Source organism: Microtus pennsylvanicus, chromosome 16 (genome assembly GCF_037038515.1).
Source record: "Microtus pennsylvanicus isolate mMicPen1 chromosome 16, mMicPen1.hap1, whole genome shotgun sequence".
Taxonomy (NCBI): Eukaryota; Metazoa; Chordata; class Mammalia; order Rodentia; family Cricetidae; genus Microtus; species Microtus pennsylvanicus.
The window spans coordinates 31552873-31568426 of NC_134594.1; the positions used below are offsets into that span (position 1 = coordinate 31552873).

The 15554-nt window shown below is 39.0% G+C and overlaps 1 protein-coding gene across 30 annotated transcripts in view; it reads left to right on the plus strand.

Moving 5' to 3' along the window:
• Positions 1–15554, plus strand: part of Mbnl1 (muscleblind like splicing regulator 1) — a 170486-nt gene that overhangs the window by 82894 nt on the left and 72038 nt on the right. The window contains exon 1 of one of the 30 annotated variants that reach the window (XM_075950472.1): positions 3290–3427. The exons of the other annotated variants lie outside the window; for them this stretch is intronic. The gene's annotated coding sequence lies outside the window, so the exon portion shown is untranslated. Of the gene's footprint in view, positions 1–3289; positions 3428–15554 lie in introns of those variants that run through there. 30 annotated transcript variants of the gene reach the window in all.

The window sequence follows — 15554 nt, forward strand, 5'->3', positions numbered from 1 at the left end:
TCCCCATGTAGTTAGAATGTTGTACAGGTTATGAAAACAGTGGCCTTTGCAAAAGTGTTTCTATTCCAGGAAGGCAGGTAGAGTATTATTTTAAAATTGACCAAAATCTCATGGTAGCAATTATTTTATGTGGTAGCTTTCTTTCAGCAACAGGTTTTAGGTTAGTTAATTTGTTTGCTGGGGGAGAGGAGGGTAAAGAAAATATGGAAGGGTAAGTGTGGTTTCCTTAGGAGCAACGTTTATAGAATTAGAAACTTAGTATCTTATAGTAACAGTATTTGTCTCACTTGTTTGGAGAACAGATTTTAAGTATGATCGCAGGAAAACACCTGTTTTGACTCTTAGTGTGGGATAAGTGCAAACACATGGGTAATTTGTGTGGGTGTGGAACAAACAAGAATGATTTGGCTAGCGTCCTGCAGGGTGTGGACCTGACACTATTCCAGCTACTGCTGCCACCAAGGACTGCTAATACTGTGGCATGGGAAAATGGCTGACCAGGAAGCTCCCAACTGTTAGTGCTGTAGCAGTTAGACGGGATGTGTTGTTTAAGGGAAGCACCGTGAATCCTTTTCAGTGGCAGAAAGAAACTGTATACTATTCATTGAAGATGAAGCTTGAAGTTGGCTAATGGATGCTGGTGAGTGAGGCAAATGGGAAGGCAGCTAACTAAGATGTTGAGAGATAGGCTAGCATTTCAGGATTTCGAGGGAAAAGAACCTCTGAGGCTATGTACATCGAGAGCTTGCTTAAGAAAGGGGTGTTCTACACGTTAGTGCCTGATCTGTAGCTTGCTTAGTTAGCGTCCTAAGTAGAGGTGGCATTTACTCACAGATCAGGCTAATTCTCAAACTGGATTGACAGTTCAACCAAAGGGATAGAGTTTACCATAGAATTTTTATTCTGTTCTTTATCTTTTATTCTTGCCCTTTACTTGAGTCACGGTTATGCTTTCTTAGATGAAAGTAACTATTTTCCTTTCACTTCTAATGCACGCCTGTTTTATTCACACTAGTAGGTTATAGATTTTAAATTAAATTGATGTGCATGAGTCTTGTCAGGAACATTATTTTCAAGTAGAGAGAATTATGTAAGCAAATTAGTATAATAATGCTTATATTAATCAGATAGTGCCTTACTTTTATATTATTCATTAATACTCTGAATGAACTAGTATTTTCTGTCTTCAAAATAGAACTCATTTTTGGTATAGAGATCCATTTTCTCATGACTTGTATCAGGCACTAATAACACACCCATTAACATCTTGTGTGTTTTTTTTTCATAGTTTGGGAGAAATACTAATTTTAAATTTTCCCTAAGTCTGTAGACCACACCTTTTCCTAGACTAATTAGCCTATATTAATAGATACCTAAGAGATATTTTCTAAGATCTGTAACAGTTACATTTGAGAACTAAATGTAAATGGTAAAGGCTGTGGCAAATAGCGCTGAAACAAACGTGTTCCAAAATCTAAGCCTACTGAAATAGGACACTTAAAGGGAAATGGAAGGCTGTCACAGTATCTTAGTGTACAAATGGCATTTGCTGTGCACTGCCTGGAGACCAGGCTCATCCCCATAGCCAACTACGGGTGGACAGAAAGACTTCACAGTGGTGTCCTCTGCCCTCCTTGTATGTACTCCTCCACATGCTATGTATACACACACACACACACACACACACACAAAGAGAGAGAGAACAAATTTCTAAAAACAGAATTTGAGATTCTTTGTTCTCTTTATAAAATCCCAATTTCTTCCAAATTAACATGCTAATTGCTTAATGAGAGCTGGCTATATGATAGCATTGTTTCTGTTTTATTTTATAACAATAGTTGGTTCTTGGTGACTTATCAGACATAGGTAAACTTCCCTTTCCTCTAATAAATAGCTTTATTTCATATATTATTGACTGTGTATGGGGAAGGGAATTAACTTTGTTTTAAAAAGGTTATTTTAAACATTCATTAAATTACTTGAGCTTTTATGTACCAACCAAACAGGTTATTGTTAGCAATCCAGTTGCTCTGAAATTGAAGTTGATACCCAAAGTGAAGAATTACACACATGAAGCTATCATTATGTCTTTTCACACCTATGTTCAGATGTCCATAAGCAAGTCTAAAGTATTGCTCGTCGTTAATTTGCTCATAATTTTGTAAAGAGAAATTGCCCAAGTTATCACAGTCATTTCCATTTCATATATAATAGGTATTACTAACATCTTCTCAACATTTATACTTAGTTTCTAAGTTTCATCCTGCTTACCGAAGCAGAGTTGCCTGAGATCTATCTCCTGCATGATCTAGTGGACATAGTAAGCAACTTGCATGGGCTCCTCAAGGCTTTGGGAGCCGTGCAGTGCGGGCAGTCCTAGTCTTAGACATGAGAGGTTCACTGGACAGGACTGACACATTTGCCTTTCCCCTCTGGTTCTCTTGTCTTTCTTAGCTTCATCTCTTGCCCTTCTTAAGCCTGTACATTCCTTAAATACCTGCCTGTTTTGTTTCATTTTTATCAGATTCTTCTCTTGGTCAAATTCCCTGTTCACACTCATCTGAATCTCGTTGAAAGTGATATAGTTGATGAAATATATGTTGCACAATTAGAAAATAATTATTTCTCTCAAGTAGTTTTTAAAAAAACTAATTGAGTTTAATCTGTGTCTTCCTATTTTCTCTTCCAATTCTACACAGCATTGGCTTTCTACCTTTTTTCTGTGGACCCAGCTTCCTGAGAGTGTTTTTTTTTTAACATTTATAAATTAATTTGATATGAGGGTTGCAATGACAGGGTGTAGTAGTTTTAGGCCACTTTTGGAATTTTAACAGTAGTACAGCAGGCATGCCATTCCATGTGTCCCTCACTTTTCTTTCTAGAACTAGCTCTCCATCCCCTTCATCCATGGCTTTCTGTGGGATGTGTGAATGGCTGCCCCATGTATTTTGTTGCAATTCTCCATTGCTTCTTGTGTCCTGGTGGGAATCTTGGTGATTGTTCTCAGTTGCTACCTGAACTCTGTGCTGGTTGCTGCTCTCCTCCCAGGGTCTTGTGCTGGCTGGTCATGTCTCTACCTCCTTGGCACTGCCCCTTGGTAGAACCATGGTCCCTGGATGGCTGCCTCTAAACCCTTGTGAGGGTGGGGAGTATTCCTCCCCCTGCTGCTACAGTTGAGCTCTGTGTTGGATCCCACAGAGCCCTCTACACTTGCTTCCATTTGCGAAGGCTTCCCGAGCTTTGGCTGTGGCTCAGTGGTCCTACTGTCCAAACCCTGAAACTTTCCTAGCTTCGACACTCAGTGGTAGCAGCAGGTGTTGGGATTTCTCCGACTCCTAAGGCCTTGGGAGGAAGAGAGTGGCTGTTGACATAGACCTCAAGAATTTTAAGAGTTCGCCAGGAAACTTCTCCAGAAGATATGTAAAAGGTAAGATTCTGATTTCTCTAGGAAGTTATTTCAGATGGAAAGAAAACAAAACCTCTAGCTGTGGGTTTAACGTAAATGGATTTTAGTAATAAATACATAGAGAATTCTTGTTTGCTAACACAGCCAAAACTTGTCCTTCAATGGACAAATACTTACTGCCAACATTTTTGGGGTAGGGTGGCTCTGTGTGAACTTTGCTTTTCTATTCTATTTTATTTATTTCTATTCTTATTTTACTTATACAAAATTTTGGCATTGAACAAACCTGAAAGTATTTTACTTCATGTTTTGAGTTTGGAATTTTAAAGCATCTTGTTTCTCCATCTCACAGTCTTCTTTGTGTCTTTAGTAAGATTGTTTTTTGAGATTTAAAATGGATAAAAAATAAAAGGCTTCTATTTTATCGAAAATGCCTGTATTTTAGTTACCCCTCCATTGAATATTTAAAACAAAAAATACTAAACGAGTTGCCTGCTTCCATTCTTCTAACTGGAAAGCGGGAGTGCAGTGCAGATGTGCTACACACACACACACACATATACACACACACGCACACATACACACACATACACACACATACACACACACGCACACACACACGCACACACATACACACACATACACACACACATGCACACACACATACACATACACACACATACACACATACACACATACACACACATACACACACATACACACATACACATACACACATACACACATACACATACACACACATACACACACATACACACACATACACACATACACACACATACACACACATACACACACACATACACACACATACACACACATACAAACACATACACACACATACACACACACACACATACACACACACACACACACACACACACACACACACACACACACACACCAACTCTTCCACCCGAGTCTCTAGTGCTGGGGTTACAAGTGGGAGCCACTACCTGAGCCTGTTTGCAGTTTTCAGGGTTATCCCTCTATGTCTAGTTAACGAGGGAAACGTACCTGTGAGTACGTACAGGATCTGCATTGGGTGCTAGTGCTGCTGTTTCTGAGCTGTGGAAGGAGGTAGTGCAAACCATGCACACAGAAGCACAGCACCATGCCTGCACGTAGCTTATTTCTAGCATACTTCACTCTGCCCTCACAGGCACTAATCTGATTTCAGCATTACTATCAATTCATAACTTTTCGAAACCTTTTTAAAAATACAAATCTAATATCTTAATCAATACTCTTAAGCTAGAACCAAAGTTCAACCTAATTAAAGTACTAACTATAGTTAAAGTATATCCTTGCTGGTAACTTTGCGAACTGAAAATATATTTGATAATATTTGTTTCTATTCTGTTTGTGTTCAGCCCATTTAGTCATTTACAAACCAAGGTGTGGAGAACAAGACTAGGAGATTACATCATGCTGAAGCTTGCCTTGTGTGCACCTCCCTTGCTGTATTTTTCCAGAGGGGGAGCTTAAATTCTCTTGGGGTGAAATAACAGATGAATATAAGAATATAAACTCTCAAAACTAATGAAAATACCTGTAAATTAATTGCCAATGGTAGTTATTTCAGGAAGAGTATGAATTCTTGTCCATAATAAGTATTTTCATAAAATAAGATCCAGACCCTAGCTTCTGCATAACTCAGCTGTGCTGAAACTTAAATACTGTCCATCCCTGCCTTTTTTCTTCTTCCCTGGAGCAGACACCTCTATGGGGTCGGGGGTGGTGGTATTTACAATAGATGTTGAACCAAGCAAATATAAAGTTTTTATTATTTATTTTACTCACTGTAACAGTTAAGTCAAAGTCTGTAAGCTTCATTAGACATGCCCATGTAGAAAAGAAATAAAAGAACAGACCTGTGCTTTGTCAGAGCAACTGAATGTAAAGATAAATGCAGGGCTATGACCACATGCTGATACTTTAGAGATTTGTAAAACACTCCTATTTATTAGTCATTTTTATATAGAGCTAAAGACATATTGATCAGTTTTACAGAATTAAAAGGATCTCTTTGTTAATTTTCATATTTTATTGATTGTCTACCTTTGAATCACATCTAATTTTTTTCATATGAAACTTGAGGTAGGGATAAGAGGGAGGTAAGAGAAGAGTAGGGGAGAGGGTAATGATAATACATGTATCTGTATGAAATCGTCAAATAAAATTAATAAAAAGAAACATGATACTATTATCATTGTATCATGAGGATGAACAAAGTAAGACTTTATGAAATTGAATAGCCCACCATGGTCTTCACCCCAGGGCTCACTGGCCCACCATGGTCTTCCGTCCAGGGCTCATTGGCCCACCATGCTTTTTTCTCCAGGGCTCACTGGCCCACCATGGTCCTTACTCCTGACTGACACCAGAAATTGTAGCTACAGAAGCTGACTGTAAGATTTTTGCTCTTTGAACACCTTCAGCATTGAGTGCCAGCCTTCTGTTCTCATCCTGTGGATAGCTCAGTGCTACCAAGGGGAATCAACACAGCCCCCACCCAGTTCATTCTAAGCTGCTATCTGGCTTTGTGACCTTGGGCTGCTCAGTTGCAGTCTTCTCCCAGCTATCGTCTCACCCTCTCTAAAATATGCATAATATTATCTCCTTGTCAGAGTTTTTATGAAGATTTAATGAGACAGTTTGTGCCAGCACTTAGCACAGTGGCTAGCATACAGAAAATGGTGAAAGTGTGGCTGTTACTGTGTCATTTTTTCCAAGGTCACACTGCGGGAAAATGATTGAGTCACAACTCAAATCCAAGTGTTTGTGAATAAAAAAGTAAATGAAACTAGAATAGATAGACTCACATATGCACACGCACACAAGCTACTACAGAAGCTGTAAAACAAATGTCATACTCCTTCTGGACCTTGAACCTTAGTCTTCCCTCTCCACTGATACACACACGCGCACACGCACACACACATACATGGATGATAAGTGTTGAATGCAGAGGTAGAAGTAAATACCATTGAGTCTAGTGGGTCACATGAACTTTTCCATTGAGAATTAGAACTTCACTTCCAGCGTTTAGAAGCTGTGATCTTAAACAAGTTTCTTAATCCCTCTGCTGTTCCTATAAATTATGTTAAAAATAATAAAATTAAAGAATCATTGCATGTATTATCACAGACATTAAATGATACAAATACAAATTAAAGGCTCCAATAACTATTGACTCTTATTAACTGTTGACTGAGATGTGAACATTTCTTTAACCGCATAGTGTCTTTAATCAAATTGACATGTCTGATTAGTGAAAACCATTCAGAGGTAGATCAGCCTTCCACTGTCTAAGGACAAAAGTGTGTTCCCTATTAGAGCTTTGTCATGACACAGACAGATAGTAGAAAAGGGGGAAGGACATCAAAGACTGAACCCAAATAATTGGAGAAGGGAAGACATTCTTTTCATCTTGCCTAATGTTTGCTACTAACACTGGAGTGTCCCAGATAGTGAGAGTAATGGAAGCTACACAGATGATAGAATAGTCTATCTTTATTCTTTTTTTATTGATTTTATTGAACTATACTTTTTTTTCTGCTCCCCTCCCATCCTCTTCCCTCCCCTTCAAACCCTCTCCCATGGTCCCCATGCTCCCAGTTTACTCAGGAGATCTTTTCTTTTTCTGTTTCCCATGTAGATTAGATCATGTATGTCTCTCTTCGGGTCGTCATTGTTGTCTAGGTTCTCTGGGATTGTGATTTGTAGGCTGGTTTTCTTTGCTTTATGTTTTAAAACCACTTATGAGTGAGTACATATGATAATTGTCTTTCTGGTGGTGAATGCTGTTAGGATTTGCTGAAAGAGGCAGAGGCAGGAAGATCACAAGTTTGAGACTAGCCTGGGCTATCTTTATTCTTTGAAGGAGAACCCAAACTAGCAGCGAAGGCTCATCAGGAAGAGAGAGAGGGAGAGAGAGAGAGAGAGAGAGAGAGAGAGAGAGGGAGGGAGGGAGGGAGGGAGGGAGGGAGGGAGAGAGAGAGAGAGAGAGAGAGAGAGAGAGAGAGAGAGAGAGTCATCAAAATTAAAATATCTGGATTTAACTTTGAATGCTACCTGCTGGTATTGGATTCAAGGTGTTGCATTTTTTTTTCAACGAGGTTTTTGCTACTCTTTGACCTCTTACTAGATTTGAAAAGCTTAAGACCAGGGATTTATATATTGATTTATAATTTCAGCACAGTGTCTAGGAGAAAGTGGACACTTATGTTTAATTAGATGAAAGAAAATATATTGCAAAAATGGGTAAAAGATTAACTTTAGGATATCATGGTGCCAAAGTGATTAGAAAGAAAGGCTATGGCATGGGAAGCATGGGGCCCCACGAATCTCTAGGAATGAAGGGACAGATGAGGAAAGATGCTGCAGGTTGGAAGCGGTGCGTGGTTGTGTTTTCCAGTGCCTGGCCGAGAAAATGTAGGCACTGAAATGTGCCCTACTGCAGTTAGCACAGGAATAACGTGTTCAAAGTCACTCATGAGCACACACATCACCGCTGAGGAAGGGAGAACCACAGGAACCCCTCCACATTTTATGTTTTTCATGCTGAAATATATACCTAGTATTAGAAATTCAGTTTGATGCCAGAATATGGAGGGGCAAAGTATTAGAAATATGTCATTGGTGAATATTTTTTGAAGAAATTCTCAAAACATGGTTTAAAACATACAATGTTGTGAAACTGTAATTTGCAACAAAAACGTCATGGAGTTATGTGTATGAGAAAGGGTATAAAAGCTGAAATGTTTGCAGGGGGTTATTGGAATAGCTTGATGCTTGTTTTGTATTAGAACCCTAACTGCTCATTTGATGTTTATTCACAGATGCAGTATGGTAACAGCTTCTCTCATCCTTTATTAAAACAGAAGACTTAAAAAAACAAAGGGAAATGCTCCATATTAAAGCAAACACTTTGTGTTGATACATCTCAAACTAAGGAGGAACTAGTGCTCCCTTGGGCTACTAACCTGCCCACTGGGCTTCAGTCACACACTCTGTGATTAGCAGTTGCGGCAATGTACAAAAGGGGGAAGGAGAAGGACCTTTCTTTGGCTTCTGTAGGAGTGAGTTCAGCTCTATGTAAGAGGCATTCTGGTGTCTGAGCTACATGCATTCACGCCTTGTATTCAGATTCTGGGGAGTGTATGCTGTCGCCCATAAAGAGCATGTTTAGAAAATATCAGGCGAGAGTAAAAATCAAACCACATGAGCAAATGTTCCATGAACATTTGTGTCTTCGTTTGAAAAAGACCATATGTTGCAGCAGCGCTCCAGTAAGATTCAGATAGTGCTGAACTTTCAAGAATATCATCAGAACAAACTTAAACCCAGCGCACGTTTCAAAATTCTTTGCTATAAAAACATAACACAGATGTAAAGGTAATCATAGGATGGAGTGTGAATGGAGAAAAATTAGAACTCATGTGCACCTCCTTATATAAAAAGTGGGGATCCTCTGGGCCGCTACTATTTTTGAATGTGACTGGGTATGGCCTCTTCGTTTGCCTTTCTGATGCTGATGTTTGAATTACACAGTTCTGCCATGGTGGAGATGTAGTCTTCTCTTACCCTGGTAAACATTTTCATTTTGTGTCTTACTTTCTCATGCCTACTTTTAGTTTCTTTTGGCAGCTTGCTGTTTGTGTTTTAATTAGGTGGTAAATTAGTGATATTTTGGAAGCAGTACATATTAACTAGTAAAAATGAAACCCATTATAAAATCTTTGACACATGAATAACTTAGAGAAATAGGGTGCAGCTTCCCCCGCTTCCCATTTCTTTGTCGTGGAATGTGTGTGTGTGTGGCGGTTTAATTTGCTTTATTTTCCTCTGTTTTAAAATATAAGATAACGCAGTATAAATGAGATCAGTGAGGTCTCTCCCTAAGGAGAATTTTGTCTGGAGGGGAAGAAAAAGTGCTAAAGGTGAAAGTATTGTAAACTAAATATAAACTTCTAGATCACATGATGTAAATTCCAGAAATTTTATCCCATTTCTAGTAAAATTAGAAATGTTCCAGTTTAACCTTGTGGTTAAGAATATCAGGTCCAGAGGCAGAGAATCCTGGAACCCCTTCATCTACCATGTAACGGTGGTACTACCCATGAAGGTTCCTGATGTTGTTACACTGGGGAACCCCGATTTCTAGTCTCTGTAGTGGGTACAATAATAGACCACAGGTTTCCTTGAGGATTACATAGACATTACAAATGCATTGAGCCATGCCTGAAATACACCGAATACTAAGGAAGTTGTTGTTCTGCCGTAACTTCTTGTTTAATAAGAGAGATCAGAGGGAAGTGGTTTGAAAAGGCAAATAGAACATAGTAAGAATCCATCGAGCCTAGAAGTCAGCAGGGTCAGATCTGTGAGGCGCATGAGCTCACAGCCACGGGGAAGTGAAGAGAGAGCGCTAAGCCAGAGACAGAAATCACAGCAAGTCCTTGGCAAGGCTGTTGTTGTTTGGTATGGTGCCCCTTTGGAAAATGTTACCTTTCCCTCGCTGAGCCTACTCAAGGGCAGGCCTGCATGGTGACCTATAGTTGGGCAACATTCTGTGGCTACCTTCTTATAACCCTAAATATTCAGGTATTTTATATAACATAATCTAGATGCATTAGTTTTGGAACATTCCATATTTATTTTCCCTGCATTGTCCTACGTTTTCCTATGAAGAGTTCTTTTATAGATTTTGCACTTGTTATTGCCATTTGGAATCAGCCTGATGAGTATCACTAACTGTGTATTCAGTCATTCCAACGTTTTTCAGAGAGTAACTCCAGTGGTAGTTTCTTTTTTTTTTTTTTTTTTTTTGAGACAGGTTTTCTCTATGTAGACCCAGCTATCCTGGAACTCAAGGCTGTTCAGCAATTTTTTTAAAGTTGTTTTTTTTTTTCTGTTTGAAGTTCACAATATCATTTACTTTAAAAAGTAAAGTTGGATCAAAAAGGAGACCATTAAAAACACTGACATAGCAAAAGCTTCCCACAGTGGTTTCTGAGTCTGTGATGAGCGCTCTCAGGCCTGTTCAAAGCAGTGGCTATGGTGACATGGTCTGGCCAACCTGTACACAGACTTTTGTTGCATTGAACCCTGAGAAATTAAGTAACGTATTTTGCATTTTCAAAGTCCGATAATGAATAGTTGATCTTGTTTCTCACATGCAAGTACAACTTTGTCATTATCCTAACACTTCACAAACTCAGGTAACAAAAAAACATTAACTTTACTCAGATACTCTTAAGATGGCAGCGTAGAAACAGATCCCTTGAAAAAGACATCTAAGCCCAGAGGTAGTTGATTGAGAACCATTCTGGAACAAAAATTATCTAAAACAAATATTTTTTACTGAGGTCAAAGTCACATTGAAAACAAACCACAGCAATAGCATTTTGAAGCAGGGCCTAGCAGCACAGGCCTGCAATCCCGGCTGAGTGAGAGGCCAATGCAGGGTAGAAAAGTCAAAGCTGCTTGGGATACAGAGCAAATTCACCAGCCTGATTAACTTAGCAAGAAGCCTTGTCTGAAAAAGAAAGAAAAATATTTTTTTAAAAGTGTTGTGCTTAGACAGTGGTATTGCAATTGCTTAGTGTACACAGTACTCTAGACACAATACCTAGAGCCCCAGCACAAAAAAAAAAAAAAAAGAAACTAATATCCAAGACTTGATTATTTTAAAACTGGTACTATCTTTGTAAAAATAATATTTTGCAAGTCCTCAGATTGGAATGAAATTATCCTTCTAATAATATTTAAATGATAACTTTTTCATTTTAAAGCTATATTGCATTTCAGTTTCCTGTTTTTCATAGGTGTTATTCTGCTAGTAGCTAAGATATATTGATTCTTTTAGAGACAGATTAGTTTCTACTGAAGCTTGTTTTAATATACTTGAAGTTTTCAATGGAAGTCACAGCCTTCTAGTGAAGGTACTGGAAGCCGGGTGAGAAGAGAGCAAGCAAAGCTTGCATTTGTCCTGAGTTCTCAGCTTTCTAAGGCAGTTTGGGTTCCGCACAGGGCAGCCTGAGGCTGTGTTCTCTGGAGGCGCCATCTTGGTTCCTCAAACTTTATGGGGCTAGTGAAGAAAGTGACCTGAGCATCTCGTGAAAGGTCTCTGGAAAACGATGCCCAGTGAATGGAGGCTTAGAAGAGGGCTGAGAATCCGTCTTTCCCCCTCAGTTTTGCTGTTTCTCATTAAAAACATTAAAGTGGAAAAGAAATTTGTTTTTAGTATTGGTAGTGTAAATTTTTAACCTTCTTAAGATAGCGGAGAAGAGTTCAAGCACTATTTTCTATTAAAGTACATCGCATGAGGCAGGCGATATTTAAAATTTGGTCCTAAAGAATTTCACACGCACTTCCTAAGTGAGAAAGCAATGCAATGGGAGGGAAGGTGAGTACCGAAGACAGAACCGTCTGCTCCTTATGGAAAAATGTATTTTTAACCAACACTAGAGAATGGAGGATGTACTAGATCAACAAGAGTTTCCTGAAGTGGCTGGATATGTCAAATGTGTGTTAATGACTAAATGTATATATGAGTAAAAATTTACTTGGGTGAACAAATAAATGACCACATTTAGTAAGTTGTGTGTTCTTACACTTCCTTGTTTTAAGAAAAGTAACCAGTTTTAAGTGCTACAAAACTTATTGAAATGTATTAAAAATTTATTGACTAGATTAATGTAACACTCAATTTTAACATGAAAAACAAAACACGTGCTTTGGACCTTTACACGAACACACGATAACAACCCTAGCTCTCTGTTTGATCTGTGCTGTGCTGGAGAAGTTCCTGACTTTGTTCTAACTAGAGGAACGAACTGGAGGAAAGGGGCTGGCTGTCATTTCTGACTCATCTAATAATATGAAACTATGTAGTTCCTACTTTTCATAGTCATCCATCTTGAACAATAAAATCACACAGCCCACTCACATGCACTTAGGGAAACAGGCAGTGCTTTGGAAATGGTCGGGCTTACAAAGCAGGCACACTCAGTCTTTTGTATTGTGCTCTTGTTGCTTCTTTTCCAATGTGGTGGTAAGGAAAAGTATCAGGTAGTCACCCCAAGGATTAAAATGTTACCAGTTGGGCCTGGAGCATTGCCTTTTTCTAAGATAAGAAACATTTTTAATTTTTTTGAGAATTTCCTATACTATAAATTCTGTATTTGCAACATTTCCCTCTTCTTTCCTTCCGTGTTTCTCATGTCTCTCCCATTCCTTTTCAAGTCTGTGACTTCTCATTCTTTAATTATAATCAGGGTATATGTGTTGTGTGTGTGTGTGTGTGTGTGTGTGTTTGTGTGTGTGTGTGTATGTGTGTGTGTGTGTGAAGTTTATAAGCACAAACTATTGAAATCATTTAGTGGTGCTCTTATATGTACTTAGGACTGACTTTTGGGAATTTCCTAATCTATCAGGATCCTCATCCCTGAAGAAAACTGAGTCTCAGTTCTTCACTAAGTATTAATTCCCTGTAGTTTTTCTAGAGCTAAAGCCTTATGGGATTGTTCCTGTCCACTTTACCTTGTGAATTTGGTGGTATCAAGTTTTAGATGATACAGTTTAGGAAGGGAAGTGAGTATTAGCTGAGAAAGCAGCACCGTGGGGGCTGTTGAAGAATAGTGAAATAACAGATTGTTTTTCCACTCAATGAGGTCACAGGCATGGTGGAGAGCCAAGGCATGAGAAATCTCTAGCTGGAAAACGTGGGTGAAGCTGGGGCTGTATCAGAAAATTCAGCGCTGGAGTCTGAACTTGAAGATAGCCTCACACTGACTTAGAGAGAGTATGATAAAGACTCTGTCTAGACAATGAGATTGTTTTTACATTACCCACTCAGTACCTTGTCTTTGTCTGGGCGATCCACTGCCTGTGTTCTTGCTTGTTTTAATAAGCTTAACAGAACATTGTGAGGAGAAGGCCTGTGTCCTGGCCATGCATGCACTGGCTGAACCCTCCCCATTCAAGGGCTCTAATGGATTCAGATATCCTGAGTGGGAGTTGACTAGCACGAGATGGCTTTGCAGGACTGCCCCACAACCACAGTGCTTGGCTTCCAGGCTCCTTACCTAAGTGAACCTCAGTAGTGATTTCCAAAACAAATGAATAAGACAGGATATTATATCAGATAGTTTTGATCTTGCAAAGAATATTACAATATAACAAAACAACAGAGAGCACAGAAGCAGATAATACAAAGGCACATAATTCACCGTAGAAAGTGGAAATCCTTGGTTAAAACAGAAAATAGATAAGACTAAAATTTTCAAAGCAAATAGTTGCTGAGTGCTATTTCTAGCAGCCAGAAACAAAACCCCAAAACAAAACAAAACAAATCTGAATTGTTATTGTCTTCCGTGTGTGTTTGGCTAAACACAAGACCTTTACCAGAGTAGTCAGATTTGTATGCTAGGCTACCTTATGGCAGAGAAGGCTGGGTTTGTCTTGGTGATTCTTATTTTTTTCTATGAATTAAAAACTTCTGTGCCAAGCGGTGGTGGCACACAATCCCATCACTCGGGAGGCAGAAGCAGGTGAACCTCTGAGGTCTGTACCAGCCCAGTACAGAGTAACTTCCATCACCACCACCAAAATCATAAAAAAGTTTGTGTTTCATAATATAATTTCATAGTTGAGCTGTATTTCTTAAATCCCAACAACTCCTTTGTTACTGTTTATTTATATATTTATATTACCATGATATTTAGAGTCATACTCATATGTAAACACAAGGGAGGTGTCTAATATAGTTTACTTAAAGGCATACTGCTGGTTTTTAAGTCACGCTGTGTTTTCACACACGTTACTCTAAGTGACAATTATGCCACCTGTAATTCAGGACTACATAGAGTGCCTCCCGAAGGTGTCCTTTAAGGAATGTCCAGGTGTTATATCATACAGAGAATCCACACTTGTCCCGCCTGTGACAAAGCCTCTTTATATTTTATTGTCTCATTTTTGGATTCTATTTCAAGCCTCAGAAGTCCATTCTTGATATCTTCTCCTATTGCTCTGAGTTTCTGCTTAATTTCTTTTGATGCATATTGTTTTTTGGGGGAAAAAAGTTCCTAGGAATAAACTGCCTACTATTTTCATGGTATTTGTTTCAACATTATATTTAAAGTAAACAGTCTTGCTGTTCTAATTTCTAAACAATGTAGAGCTACAGAATTATAAATTTTAGACACTTGATTTGTTCTTTCTATAAACCCTTTGCTTCTTTTCAAAGCGGTGTAGAAGGAAACAGAAAGAAAAGTCAAAATTCTAGTTTGAGTAAAATAAAAACTAGTGACTGTATTTCTATCTTTTTATATGTGCGTCTGCTGCTACTGATCGTCATCACTTAAAGTCTGACTGATGCTGACTTACGGTATGCAGTTGCACACATCTGGTTCCTTTCAGATGCTCCCTACAGAGCACAAGAGCAGAGGTCCCTTTCCTGAGCTGGAAAGAAACACTTTATAAAGTGGAACACATTTTTGCCCTGTCTCACCTCCCTTCATCTTCCAACCACTCTCTGGGCTGTTCTGCCTCCCTAGAGTGTTGAAACATGTTTCTCTTACATGTCTGCTTCCACATCCTCTGTTTCATCTTCTCATAAAACCTTTTCTGAGTGGGGACCCTTAACACTGTCAGCTCTTCTGAGAGCTTCTGTTGCCCCATTGCTCAGACACGGAGGGATGTTTCCACAGCATCGGTTCTTAGTTCCCCGCATTTGCCTGAGAGGCATGCAGGACTGACAGTTTGTGGTCCTGGAATGACCTTACTCTGGCATAGCTTTTTGGTTTTGACATTAAAACATATTTATTCTTATTTATTAGGGACTTACATAGGTATACTTGTTTGGGGTTATGGCCTAGGTTATCAAGTCTGTGTTCGTCTGCTTTCTGAGTGATAACTTACAGAAGTATAGAATAAATAAAGCTGGCAGTAAATCACAGACTTCAGCTCTGAATGTCAGGTATGCATCTTTCATAGGAGAGCGTCAGAGCCGAGAGCTGTAATCAGTGTCATCCTGATAGCAGGTGTTATCCTGATGACAGTGCTTGGCTCAGAAAGGCTCCTGGCTTTGAGGCGGGAGTAATCCACTCCTTCATCAGGG